Genomic DNA, 14,858 nt, shown 5'->3' on the forward strand with positions numbered 1-14,858 from the left:
TTTTTTTTTTGTAAAAGGGAATTCTTCTCAGGGAGAAAGTGGCACAAAAAACCCTGCAGAAACCTTTGCAGCAACAAAACCTTCAGGATCCCAACTGGGATTTCAAAAAACAAAAAAAAGTACTTATCTTCCTCCAAGCGGATGGGGTCTGCTGAAGCAGGAAGGCAGAGAATCTGTTCCAGCGAGATCCAGAAGTGGCCTTTACTTTCTGTCACGGGAGACTCCTGTGGCAGGTAGGATCTCGGTGGCCGGAACAGCACGAGCGTAGTAGGGGTCACAAGCAGGGGTCCGAGGCAGGCGGCAGGTAGCGAAGTCAGGTAACAAGCAGGGGTCCGAGGCAGGCGGCAGGTAGCGAAGTCAGGTAACATGCAGGGGTCCGTGGCAGGCGGCAGGTAGCGAAGTCAGGTAACAAGCAGAGGTCGGCAACGAGGAGACTGGAACAGGACAGGGGAGCAAGGACAGGTCTGGGGGCAGGGACTGAGAACAGGAACAAACAGGGACAAGCCAGATTACCAGCAAGGGCTTTTACTGTGAACAGACTCAAATACAGGTACAGGTACAGGAACAGATCAGGAATCAGAGGCATGAGCAATACTGAAGGAGTCTGACATCAAGCAAATGCAAAACCAACAGACAGGAAGCAAGCTATAAGGACAGAGACAGGAGCAACAAGAAGACAGACAGACAGAGGAACCCAGAGCCAACAGAAGGCAGCAGCACACCCAGTGGACAAGGAAGCTATGGCTAGGCAGGAGGTCTAGGCGACCCTGACAGAAGGGGAGAGGGAGAGAATAGAAGGACACAGAGAGACAGACAGACAGACACACACACACAGAGAGATACACAAACACAGAGATACACACACAGAGAGATACACACAAATATACACACACACACACACACACACACAGATACACAGATACACACACTTCCTTCTGCACGTGCAGCTCACACAGAGATTTGATTTGACCAGGAGGAGGAGGGGGGCTGCTATGTCCAGCTGCTGTGAAGACAAAGCCCTGACCCCAGCATCTCCACTGAACTCTGCACCTCATGGAGGGGTTTGGGGGGAGGTTGTGATCGCAGCGATGCTGTTTGCCGAACACAGAAGACCGGCTGCATCTCCAGCATATCTATCTGCACGAGGGGGAGGAGGAGAGCCGTGATCGCAGACATTTTTGCTGCACACAGAAAACCGACAGGCAACTTCAGCAGTGCAAAGAAGAAGAAGCAGGCACACGGTCTTACTCAAAAGGAGGTTTAATATGCCATAAAGTCCAACGTTTCGGCAGTCAAATACTGCCTTTCTCAAGGTGAAGATTAGACTGCCGAAACGTTGGACTTTATGGCATATTAAACCTCCTTTTGAGTAAGACCGTGTGCCTGCTTCTTCTTCTTTGTACTGGAACATTTGGGACTACAGGAGCTCCCCAGGACCAGCGCACCGGCAGCTAAGTACCCCACCTCTATTACCATTAATATTGAGTGCGTGTCTCATCCTCTGTCTATCTTCAGCAGCGCTCTAGTATACATGGTATACTAGAGCCAATCAGAGTAGGGGTGGAGTTCCCACGCTCTGATTGGCTACCGTACCATGTGAGGGCGGCCATGTGCCTTTTCATGACGTCATCTTAAAGGCAATTGAAGCAAAGCCATTCTGATTGGCTGTGCTTTCATTCCCTTTAAGTGACGTCATCATTTTTTTTTTATCGGCCAAAACACATGGTTTTCACGGCTCAATCAGGACTGTGGGAACCATGACAAAAAATGTGACGTCATAGGCCTTTAAAAGCCTATGTCGTCTTATTTTGAAGCCAGACGCCGCGGAGGAAGGACCTCCGGGCAAGAAAGAAGACCAGGGCGTGGCCGCAGACGGGGAGAAGACCCCGCCCCGCCCCGCTGGAAGGAGATAGAAGAATGAAGAATACAGATGAAGATGGATTACAAATAGAAGACCCGTGGATTGATTTGGATTTTTAGTTTAATGTTTATTTTTTTATGGTTTATTATTTTATGGGTTCCTGATCGTGGATTGGTTCGTGAGTAAGCTGCGCAACGGGAATCGGTGGGGGCAAGTAATGGTAAGTGAACTAAAGAAATGTATTTTATTTAACTTGTTAATTTTTTCAAATGGTTTTTTGTACATGTGTATTTTTTTTTGTTGAGGTATATAATTTCTTGCCACTGTATGTATGTATGTATGTATATATGTCTAGAGAGATATATACATACAGGGTAAGAAGTGATGTTGTTTTAAAAGCTTGATTTGATGTGTTTTAAATTAATTTGTCTATGCTGCTATGCTTTATTGTGTGTTTAAAGTATTTTAAAATTAGATAGATGTAATCGTTGGTATTGTATTGTGTGTTGCCTTGGTTTTAAAGGTTGTATTCTGGTCGGTACTGTATTTTTTTACAGGCTAAATTGTTCTGCTCCAGGCATGAATTAGTTAATTGTTTCATTGTTCGGGATGGAGTGTGAATTGTTTAGGGATGTAAATAATGATTGCTAATTGATTTTTGTTTACTTGGTTGATTCATTTGAGAAGTGATGTTGTTTTAAAAGCTTTATTTGTTGTGTTTTAAATTAATTTGTCTATGCTGCTATGCTTTATTGTGAGTTTAAAGTATTTTAAAATTAGATAGATGAATTCCTTGGTATTGTATTGTGTGTTTGAGGGAGGTCAGCGATAGCCTTGGTTTTAAAGGTTGGATTTTGGTTGGTACTTATATTTTTTCACAGGCTAAATTGTTCTGCTCCAGGCGTGAATTAGTTAATTGTTTCATTGTTCAGGATGGAGTGTGAATTGTTTAAGGATGTAAATAATGATTGCTAATTGATTTTTGTTTACTTGGTTGATTCATTTGCAGAATGTATATGGTGCATAGATTTTATGCATGATTTATATTGGAATGTGAGGTGTTTCATTGGCTTGTGATGATATAGATTGTGAGATCAGTTAGGATTATTTAAGGAAATTGATTTTAATGTAGTGTCTGTATGGAGAAGTGTTTGGTTGTAGGACAGTATAGTTTTGATAACCCTTCTACATTTATTTGTATATTGGTTCATCTTGTGTATATATACTGTGTATATATATATATATACTGTATATATATATATATATATATATATATATATATATATATATATATATATATATATATATATACTGTATATATATATGTAGAGGTATCAGTACCGTGTTAGCCGAGCTTCAATAATCAAAAAATAAATAGATGATACCGTTCTGTGGCTAACGAAATGCTTTTATTTGTGCGAGCTTTCGAGATACACTGATCTCTTTTTCCGGCGATGTTACAATGAATGAAGCAAGGATAACTTAAAAACAGTGTCTCTTGGAATGTTATCTGTGCTTGTCCTTCCCCCGGTGTGGATGTGTTTTATGGCTAGAGGTGTCAAAGGGTAACTGAAAGCAAGTGAAGAAAGAGTGTGTATGTGTATCAGTGTGAATAAAAATGAATGGAGAGCCCACAGTATAAACAGTGCTCTACACAAGATGTGTGTGGAGTGAGAGGGATATAAATGGTGTGGGTGGGTGTGGAAATGTGAGAGTTTGTAGCACAACTAAAAGTGTGTGTGGATACTATGTGGTCCCTATTGGTGTATATGGATGGAAAAATAAGGAGTATTAGTATGTGTGAGAGACTTCACTTGCTTTCAGTTACCCTTTGACACCTCTAGCTATAAAACACATCCACACCGGGGGAAGGACAAGCACAGATAACATTCCAAGAGACACTGTTTTTAAGTTATCCTTGCTTCATTCATTGTAACATCGCCGGAATAAGAGATCAGTGTATCTCGAAAGCTCGCACAAATAAAAGCATTTCGTTAGCCACAGAACGGTATCATCTATTTATTTTTTGATTATTGAAGCTCGGCTAACACGGTACTGATACCTCTACTGTACATGAAAATATGGAAGATACCACATTGTACCGCACCCAAATGAAGCTAAAGGATTTACTGAAAAAACAGGCACAACTAGACAGCGATATCATCTTCCTCAGCAAATGCAAGAAGGAGCATCTGATCCCGAAAGGACTCGTCCTCAAAAACCCACTTGCTACCACATATAACACAAAATTCTCCCAACAACTGTGCACCAGGAACTCAGAAAGATTAAGGAACCATCTCATCAGCATCTGTTACAGCAACAGGAGAAAGACAAAGGTGACAATAGACAGCATTCTGGAGACCGGAGAAATACACACAGACACATGGAGAGGACTCCAAACATTCCATGAAAAACTCCTGAAGGGTCTAATTAGCAATAAGGAAAAGAAACTGCACAGACTGAGGCTAAGAATGAGATACTCTGCAGCAGCCAGCACAACAACTAATAATACAAACATTGACAGTCACCAAGAACAGGACTGCACTGTTAACCTCTCAGATTACACACCTAATCAAGCAGAGTCCTCAGTATTATCAAAGGGTCTCACATTCTGCCCTACCAAGCCTATGGACAAGATTGAGCTGTGCAGTGACCTAGAAGAATACTTCAGAAGGCTGCGTCTTAAGGAGTTCTTCCATGACAGACACAACCAAGATTATGCCAACACTGCAGAAGGAGAGCCGCTGCACATGAGCAGGGAGAAGCAAAAATCAAACTGGATCCCACAAACTGGACGCAACCCCACATTGGACCGCTACATTGAAAGCTTCAGACACAGCGCCAAAACCACCATCCTGGACAAAGTAAGGAAACAAACATATAATCTGACAATGATGGAGAGGAGAGCCATAGAATCGCTAAAGGCCAACCACAACATAACAATCAAACCTGCGGACAAGGGAGGAGCAGTGGTCATAATGAACACCACAGACTACCTGCGGGAAGCACACAGGCAACTCTCTGATTCAAAGTACTACACCCAACTGCAGGAGGATCCAACTAAAAAATACATGCGAGAACTCAACAGGATCATTAAAACACTCCCGATCCACACAAGAGAACAAATTCTGGACCTGATACCAGCTAACCCAAAACCTGGCACATTCTACATGCTCCCTAAAATTCACAAAGAGGGTAACCCTGGGCGCCCTATTATCTCTGGATCTGGCACACTTACCGAGAATATTTCTGGCTGGGTGGAGGGCATTCTAAAACCACTTGTCAGGAACACACCCAGCTATATCCAGGATACCACCGACCTGCTAAACAAACTGAATGCCATTGGCCCCCTCCCTACAGGAACACTACTAGCAACTATGGATGTAGAGTCACTCTATACAAACATCCCCCACGAGGATGGGATTTCAGCCTGCCGATACTTTCTGGGATCGCAGGAGCCACTCACAGAGACAGTGACTAAATGCATTGAATTTATTCTGACCCATAACTACTTCACATTTGGAAATGACACATACCTCCAGACAACCGGGACCGCTATGGGTACTCGGGTGGTGCCACAGTATGCCAATCTGTTCTGCGCAAAACTGGAAAGTGACTTTCTGTCCACCTGTCACTTGAAACCCCTTACATACCTTCGCTACATCGATGACATCCTCCTGATTTGGACCTCTGGCGAACAGGACCTCCTACAGTTCTATGACAACTTCAATACTTTCCACCCGACCATCAACCTCAAACTCACCCATTCCCCGGATGAAGTACATTTTCTAGACACCACCATTACTATAAAGAACAACCAACTACAGACTTCTGTATACCGCAAACCTACAGACAGAGCCAGCTATTTGAGGGACAACAGCTTCCACCCGACACACACCAAACATGCAACCATCTACAGTCAAGCCATACGATACAACCGGATATGCTCCGACACAGCAGACAGAGACCAGCGGATTAAAGCCTTGAGATCAGACTTTATAAACCATGGATATAACCACAGAATTGTAGACCAGCAAATTCACAAAGCCACCAGAATACCAAGAAGTGATCTCCTTGAATACAAACAGAAGGAGACAAGCGACAGGGTTCCTTTGGTGGTCACATATAACCCACACCTAGGAGCCCTACGCAAGATCGCCAGGAAACTACAACCCATCCTCCAGGAAGATACAAGACTGCAACAGGTCTTCCCTGAAGCACCCTTATTATCATACAGACAACCCCATAATCTCAAGAATATTATGGTGAGGAGTAAAGTATTCAGCAGTACAACTGAATGCGGGACAAAACCATGCCAGGACCCAAGATACAAAACCTGCGCAATGCTCTACACAGCGGACACAATACAAATACCACACAAGAATCGGGAATACAAAATCAGAGGAGGGTTCACCTGTTCCTCCAGCAATGTCGTGTACCTCATCATGTGCATGAAATGCCCAGGGGGCTGCTACTACATAGGTGAGACAGGACAGGGGCTAAACAAGAGAATGAACCTGCATCGCCACAGCATCACACGCGGAACAAGAGACAGTCCTGTTGGCGAACATTTCTCTGACTCTGGCCATAAGATGAACGATCTGAGGGTTGCCATACTCAAAGGTAATCTTAAAACCCCGAAAGAGAGACGGTTGCATGAATACAAATGTATGCAACTGTTCGGGACACTTAGCAGTGGCCTAAACAGAGATCGAAATTTTATGAGTCATTACTGACACTAGCGAACTCCCTTCCCATGAGCGCTAAAGGCCATGTCTGTACATACTGTGCTATATGTATGCACACACAGCTGTCTCTCACACATACTAATACTCCTTATTTTTCCATCCATATACACCAATAGGGACCACATAGTATCCACACACACTTTTAGTTGTGCTACAAACTCTCACATTTCCACACCCACCCACACCATTTATATCCCTCTCACTCCACACACATCTTGTGTAGAGCACTGTTTATACTGTGGGCTCTCCATTCATTTTTATTCACACTGATACACATACACACTCTTTCTTCACTTGCTTTCAGTTACCCTTTGACACCTCTAGCCATAAAACACATCCACACCGGGGGAAGGACAAGCACAGATAACATTCCAAGAGACACTGTTTTTAAGTTATCCTTGCTTCATTCATTGTAACATCGCCGGAAGAAGAGATCAGTGTATCTCGAAAGCTCGCACAAATAAAAGCATTTCGTTAGGCACAGAACGGTATCATCTATTTATTTTTTGAATATATATATATATATATATAGGTAACAGAGCAGATGGCACACAAATACAGATGAAGACAGGTGCTTAGTCCCATATGAATGAATATAATCAAAGGCTCCTTACCAGGCAGACCAGAGAATCCAGGGAATCCAAAGCAGGCACAGCAAGGAAGAGACAGCACACTTGTTAGCAAAAAGAATTGTATTAGTGAAGCAGGCACAAAACACCAACGTTTCGGTCCTAAAAACAGGACCTTTATCAAGGGAGTGCTTACCACAGATAGACCATAACCACCAATATATACCCATAACTAACTACCTTAATTAAAGACAAAATTGCACACACCTGTGTAACTGCAACCTCCTCCGGTGAGGAACAGATGACATCATCACCTGGCGTCTATCTCATGTGCTCACTGCAGTAAGGATCATCATGGGTAATTAGGGAAACTATGGGAGACCCCCCTCAGCCACAGGAACGGGCTCTACTGTGCATGTGTAGTGCTCAAGTTCTGGGTTGCCTCGCAATGACAGGCAACAGGAAGGAGGGAGGAATGAGCAGTGAAGGGAGGGGGGCGGGCCAGAGTGCTCCGTGACAGCAGCTACAGAGCACATGGAAGTAGAGGCTGCAGGCAGAAACACATGTATACAATAAAAATGCCACAAACACCACTAAAGTGCATACATACCAGCTGGGCAAAGGGACAGCAGGGAGAAGGGGAAAGGGGGGGTGTGTGTAGGGAGGGGGGGAGGGGTGGGGATGGCAACAGGGGGAAGGGGGGGGGAAGAGGGTGGTTGGAAGCAGGGATAGGAAGACATGGTTAGAAATAAGTAACATGTCAGAGATGCATCTGGGTCAAAGCCGTGTAGGTCCATAATGAGGACAGTGCCAAAAAGTCACGTCAGGGAAACTGAAATGAGCAAAAGGCAGAAAGGAGGAGGGCTAATCATCCAGCATCATGATCATAACAGTGGGGGGAGGAGGGGGGGGGACACTGGAGATAGCATGTAGCAATAATGACATTATACAATACAGCCATTATTAAATAAAGCAATGAAAACATTATTAAATAAAGCATCCAAGTCTGAAGTCCTCGTTAAGACCAAACGGTGACATGGTTTTAAGGTCATGGATCGTCTTAGCCTCCAATTGCAGCAAAAGTTTATTGCGATCACCTCCTCGAGATGAAGTGTCGGCTTGTAAGATGGGCATACACCTTAATGTCGACAGACTGTGTTTTTCTTGTTTGAAATGTCTTGCCACCGGAAGCAATTTGTAATCCTCCACTGTGCTCGAGTCCAACAGTGCTTTCCTGATAGTAGATCTATGAACAGCCATGCATTCTTTCAACATACGGCTAGTCTTGCCTATGTAATAAAGCCCACACGGGCACCTGATGAAATACACGACGAACCTTGTCTCACAGTTCATGGGTGTTTTGATGTGTATTGTTTTACCAGTGTGTGGATGGGCATAAGATTGGCCAATCTGTAAAAAGCCACAGTTAATGCATCCATGACATTTATATACACCAGGTTTTTTATGTAGCCATGTTGTAGTAGGTGCATATTTGTTAAAAGGATCAGCCTCCACTAGATAGTCCCTCAGGTTTCTACCCCGACGATAGCACATCCTACTGCACCGACACACTTTATTCGAGCAAATACCCGGTATGTACCTGGCAGATACCTGGAATGCGCCGCTCCTCACCTCTGACAAGCCCCGTTGCATTTGCCTTCCCAGCCTGGGTTCATGCCTGGCTGACAGGCGGCTGATCTGTTAAATGATAATGATTAGGATTTAATAGGCTGCAATGCTTCGCGTGTCTACCAGATGGCATAAATTCATGAATTGTAATGCAGTATATATATATATACTGTGCAGTATTGCAGCCAGCGGGAATAAAATGCTTCAATCCCTGCCTGGAATATAACCCAATGTACTCGGGCAGAAAACAGTCACAAACCTCAATACACCCGGGTATACCCGAATTCGTGGGACTAGCCGAGCTCGAATAAAGTGTGTCGCCAGTGTACACCAATAGGGACCACATAGTATCCACACACACTTTTAGTTGTGCTACAAACTCTCACATTTCCACACCCACCCACACCATTTATATCCCTCTCACTCCACACACACCTTGTGTAGAGCACTGTTTATACTGTGGGCTCTCCATTCATTTTTATTCACACTGATACACATACACACTCTTTCTTCACTTGCTTTCAGTTACCCTTTGACACCTCTAGCCATAAAACACATCCACACCGGGGGAAGGAGAAGCACAGATAACATTCCAAGAGACACTGTTTTTAAGTTATCCTTGCTTCATTCATTGTAACATCGCCGGAAGAAGAGATCAGTGTATCTCGAAAGCTCGCACAAATAAAAGCATTTCGTTAGCCACAGAACGGTATCATCTATTTATTTTTTGATTATATATATATATATATATATATATATATATATATCTGTATATATATACAGTATATATATAGTTGCATGATGAAGCCACTGTACAAATTCATGGGTGAAGGGTGGGTATCGGGCCACTGTGGCTTAACCCCTTAATCACCTTTGCGGTTATTATCTGATAAGGTGTTTAAGGGGTTAATTGATATCTGAATGTAATTGCAATATATTGGCTTTGTATTTGCTATGTATGTTGTGGGCAAGACAAGGATTTTGCTGGCGACGGACACTTCGTATTGATGAGGTCAGTAGTACTTTATTTAGTTGTATATGCTAGTTAATGTTTTTAATAATGGGCAATTAATCTATTATCCATATCTGGATAATAGTTATTTTGCACATTATTGTACTGTAGGTGTTGGGGGGGAGGGTGTATGTATTGAATGTATAGGCCAGGTTTATTTTTTTTACATTCAGGGTTGGTTCAGTGGTTCTGCGTGGGACCTCTGGAGACCACCTGCGGGTATCCTCGGGTATCCCAAGGGTATCAGGCTGGTGGTTCCACGGGTGACACATGCGGGTATGATGATGTGTGGTCCCACTTCTGTGGGGGCACCGCAGACCCGTAGTCTGCGGGGATGACGATGTGTGGTCCCACTTCTGTGGGGGCACCGCCGACCCGTAGGTGCGGGGATGATGATGTGTGGTCCCACTTCTGTGGGGGCACCGCGGACCCATAGTGAGCACCCGTGAGTTCCTCAGACCCCTGAGGGAACCACCCGAGGCCCCGCAGACACCTGTGGGTCTGACCCGGGGCTCCCAGACATCCTCGGGCCTACCGTGGGGACCCAATTGTGGCCCACGGTGACCCAAGGAGACCACCTGGGGGCCATGGTGCTGGCGGGATCCACCAGCAGGCCTCCAGAACCTGTGTAGAAATGGCTGCTGGTAAACTGTAGGTCTGTCCAGCTGCCCCGCCAGCCCACCGGGGACTCGCGTGGGGCTGCGTTATGAACCCTGTATGTAAAAGAATAAATCTTGTATTTATGGGGGGGCACAGGGGGTGGGTAATGTATTTAATAAATATAATGCTGTTTATTGTGGGTCACTGTACTGTTTTTATTGTGGGTACTGGGGGTGGGGGGGAGTGTTTCCCCAACTGTATGTGGGTAGGCCTCCCTTGTGGGTACTGGGTGGTTAGGCCTCACGGGGGGGGGGGTTAGTGTGGGAGGGTATGTAGGCATCCCGAGTGGTGGGTGAGGGTGGGTTAACCCCTTAATAACTGTAGCGGTTAATAACCGATATGGTTATTAAGGGGTTAGGGGACATTACTTTGTATGTTTTAATTTTTGTCTCTGTTTTGCAGCAAGCAACGGAGGGGCCGTGGGTAGTGGGTAGTGGGTGTGGGTGTGGTTATTTACACGGGATCCCCCTCCCCACATTTACATACAGTACACTGCACTCACAGAAAACACAGGCCAGGCAGATTTAACTGACACAATAGAGGGAGGGGGGCTTACACAGATTAGTCAAAGCAGGGAAGTTTAGCAGACACAATAGGGGGAGGGGTTTTTACATAGATTACAGTGAAGGCAGGGAAGCTTCACACACAATAGGGGGAGGGTTTTTTACATAGATTAAAGTGAAGGCAGGGAAGCTTCACACACAATAGGGTAGGGTTTTTTACATAGATTACAGTGAAGGCAGGGAGGTTTAAAACACACATTAAAAATATTTACAGTATGTAATGTATTTATTGTTTATTCTGCCTTAACCCTTCATTGCCTTAGCGGCTATAAGCTATGGTAATGAAGCAGCATTTCTGTATTTTTAATAAAATTGTGCAGGAGCAGGGGGTCCCTGAGCATTAATTTCTGGCTCAGGGAACCCCCTACTCACTGTACAATATTATTAAAATACAGAAATGCTGCTTCATTACCATAGCACATAGCCGCAAAGGTAAAGAACGATTCTTTATTGATGTGTGTGTTTTATTTATACTGTACATGTGCAGAGGGTCTCCAGAGCAGAACCGCTGTGGTTTTAGGTCCAGGGACCCCCTGCTCCCCGAGATACAGGCCCCTTCAGGGGGTGCCGGTATCCCTCTGCTTGGTTTACAGGCCGCGGTCACGTGATCGGGACCATGAAATGCAGAGGGATACCGGCACCTCATAAAGGGGGCTGTATCTCGGGGAGCAGGGGGTCCCCCGACCTGAAACCAATGCGGTTCAGCTCCGGAGACCCCCTGCACATCTACACTATAAATAAAAATGTATTTCAAATGTATTTATTTATAATCATTTATTTATTTATTTATTTAGATTTATTTATTTATTTTTTGGCGGCTGCTGTGTGTGAGTTTTTTTTATTGTGGGTAGTGGGGGTGGGTGAAGGGGGTATTAGCCCCAACGGTGGCTGTTTAGGGCTTGCGGGGGGTAGCGGGAGGGCTTAACCCCTTCATGACCGTAGTGGTATTAACTGCTACGGCCGTGAAGGGGTTAAGTGCACCCGCAACCCCCCCGCAAGTCCTAAACTCACACCAAGGGCCAATTACCCCCCTCACCCACCCCCGCTACCCACAATAAAGCGGGCACGGTGAGTTAACCCCTTTATTGCCTTAGCGGCTATACGCTAAGGTAATTAAGCAGCATTTCTGTATTTTTAATAATATTGTGCAGGAGCAGGGGGTCCCTGAGCATTAATTTCTGGCTCAGGGAACCCCCTGCTCACTGTACAATATTATTAAAATACAGAAATGCTGCTTCGTTACCATAGCACATAGCCGCTAAGGTAAGGAATGCGTTTTTATTTATATATGTTTTATATTCACAGTGTAGATGTGCAGAGGGTCTCCGGAGCAGAACCGCTGTGGTTTTAGGTCCGGGGACCCCCTGCTCCCCGAGATACAGGCCCACTTAGGGGGTGCCGGTATCCCTCTGCTTGCTTTACAGGCCGCGGTCACGTGATCGGGACCTTTAAACGCAGAGGGATACCGGCACCTCATAAAGGGGGCTGTATCTTGGGGAGCAGGGGGTCCCCCGACCTGAAACCAATGCGGTTCAGCTCCGGAGACCCCCTGTACATGTACACTATGAGTAAAAATGTACAGTACTGTATGTTAGGGGTTATAGGGGACGGCTTTAAAGACAACAGCTCGCAAACGCCCCCATGCGTTTTTACACGGCATTGCAGTATTGCAGCCAGCGGGAATAAAATGCTTAAATCACAGCCGCGAATATAACGCTATATACCCCGGGAGAAAACGACACAAAACCGCACATCACCGGGGTCCTCTGAAATTCGCGGAGCTAGCCAGGTAAGAATAAAGTTGGTCGCCAGTGTAGGTACCACAAGAATCTACAGGCTTTTCTCCCTTCTAGCTGCTATATGGGTGCCGGGTACGGGGACCTCTCGACCTATTCCTTCAGGGATGGGAAGGGGGGACTACCAATACTGATGCTTCTGTGCTTCACTACATGGTAAATCTCAGAGATCGATTAGAGATGCTCATGGGGTTGGCCCAGGACAACCTTAGGTCTGCTCAGACCAAGCAGAAAACTTGGTATAATGAGCATGCCCTTAGTAGATCATTCCTCCCAGGTCAGCAAGTGCTTGTTCTGAAGCCCACTCGAGAGAACAAATAAATGGCTGCCTGGTTGGGGCCGTACACGGTTCTCCGGAAGATGAATGAGTGCAACTATATTGTACAGTTAGATGGAGAAACAGGTAGAACTAGGACGTATCATATTAACATGCTCAAGAAGTACTTTGCACCAAATGAGGCATTGGTGCTGGCTATCTGTAGCCCACCAATGGGGGACCCAGCGAGCACTGCACTGTCGGACTTCCTAGAGGAGGCTAGGCAGGGGGATACAGTGGAGCAGGTAGATATAGGGTCTTAGTTGAGTAGGCAGCAGAGAGCAGAGGCTATGGCTATGTTAGAGCAGTATAGGGTTCTGTTCTCAGACAAGCCGGGTAGAACGCATTTTAGAGATCATCCTGCGCTCACAGGTGATCTGCGTCCTATGCATAAGCATGCCTACTGGGTATCTGCAGAGGTGAAGGGCAGTATAGAGAGGTTGGAAGTAGAGATGCTGGCCCATGGGGTAATTGTGCCTTCCCAGAGCCGTGGAGCTTGTCCGGTAGTCCTCATACCTAAGAAGGATGAGACCACCCACTTCTGTGTGAACTACTGGCAGCTCAATGCAAGGACGGTTTCAGATGCTTATCCCATGCCCCGCTTGGATGAGTTATTAGATGAACTCACGGGGGCAAAATATCTGACGACCATGAATCTGAGTAAAGGTTACTGGTAGATCCCCCTGACCCAGGAGGCTAGGAAGAAGTCAGCTTTCATCACACCGAGTGGCCTCTATAAGTTTTTAGTGATGCCATTCGGGATGAAGAATACCCCGTCTACCTTCCAACGCCTGGTTAATAGGTTGTTATAAGGGATGCACAAGAGCATACCTGGATTTTATTGCAGTCTTTAGTAATTAATGGGAATCACATCTCGTGCATGTAGCAGTGGTGCTAGCCAGAATTAGGGAAGCAGGGCTTACCTTGAAACCCACTAAGTGCTTACAGTGGCGACAACCTTTATTCTAACTCGGCTAGCTCCGCGAATTTCAGATTATCCCGGTTATGTGCGGTTTTGTGTCGTTTTCGCACGGAGTGAATTGCGTTATTTTCGCGCCTGTGATTTAAGCATTTTATTCTCGCTGTCTGCAATACTGCAATGCCGTGTAAAAACTCATGGGGGTGTTTGTGAGCTGTTGTCTTTGAAGTCTAATATCTTCGCGGTTCAACCTACAGTACATCAGTACACAGTCTGTGCATGCGCGCGCAGTAATAGTAAAATTGCATATTTAAAGTACATGCATTTGCAGTGCTGTGCTGCTGTACGGTACTGTACTGTATGTCTCATTTGAAAATTGTTGAAATGCATAGGCGTGTACAGTACTGTAGCAGTATAAAGGGAACCCTCGCTACTGACATTGTTTGAGTAGCCCTTTTGACAATATTGTATCTCCTTTCACATGTCAGTGCTACACACTGTATCAAACATTTAGAAACATTTAGAAACCATACACTGTATCATTGCATATACAGTACTTACCTGCCCTGTTAGAGGGTATAGAGCTACAGTAGCCTAGAATTTATTTGGGATACATACTCCTTTTTGGTCTACCCTTCCGCCACCTTATTTTTAATTTGCCACTAACATAGGATTTATGTATTGAGGACCGTATATTTTAATTGAGGATCTCTCCCAATAAATTTGTTTTTAACTTGATTTCATTGCACACATTACATCTCTCCCACACCATTCCTTTGAACATG

The sequence above is a fragment of the Ascaphus truei genome, chromosome 4 (assembly GCF_040206685.1).
Source record: "Ascaphus truei isolate aAscTru1 chromosome 4, aAscTru1.hap1, whole genome shotgun sequence".
NCBI lineage: Eukaryota > Metazoa > Chordata > Amphibia > Anura > Ascaphidae > Ascaphus > Ascaphus truei.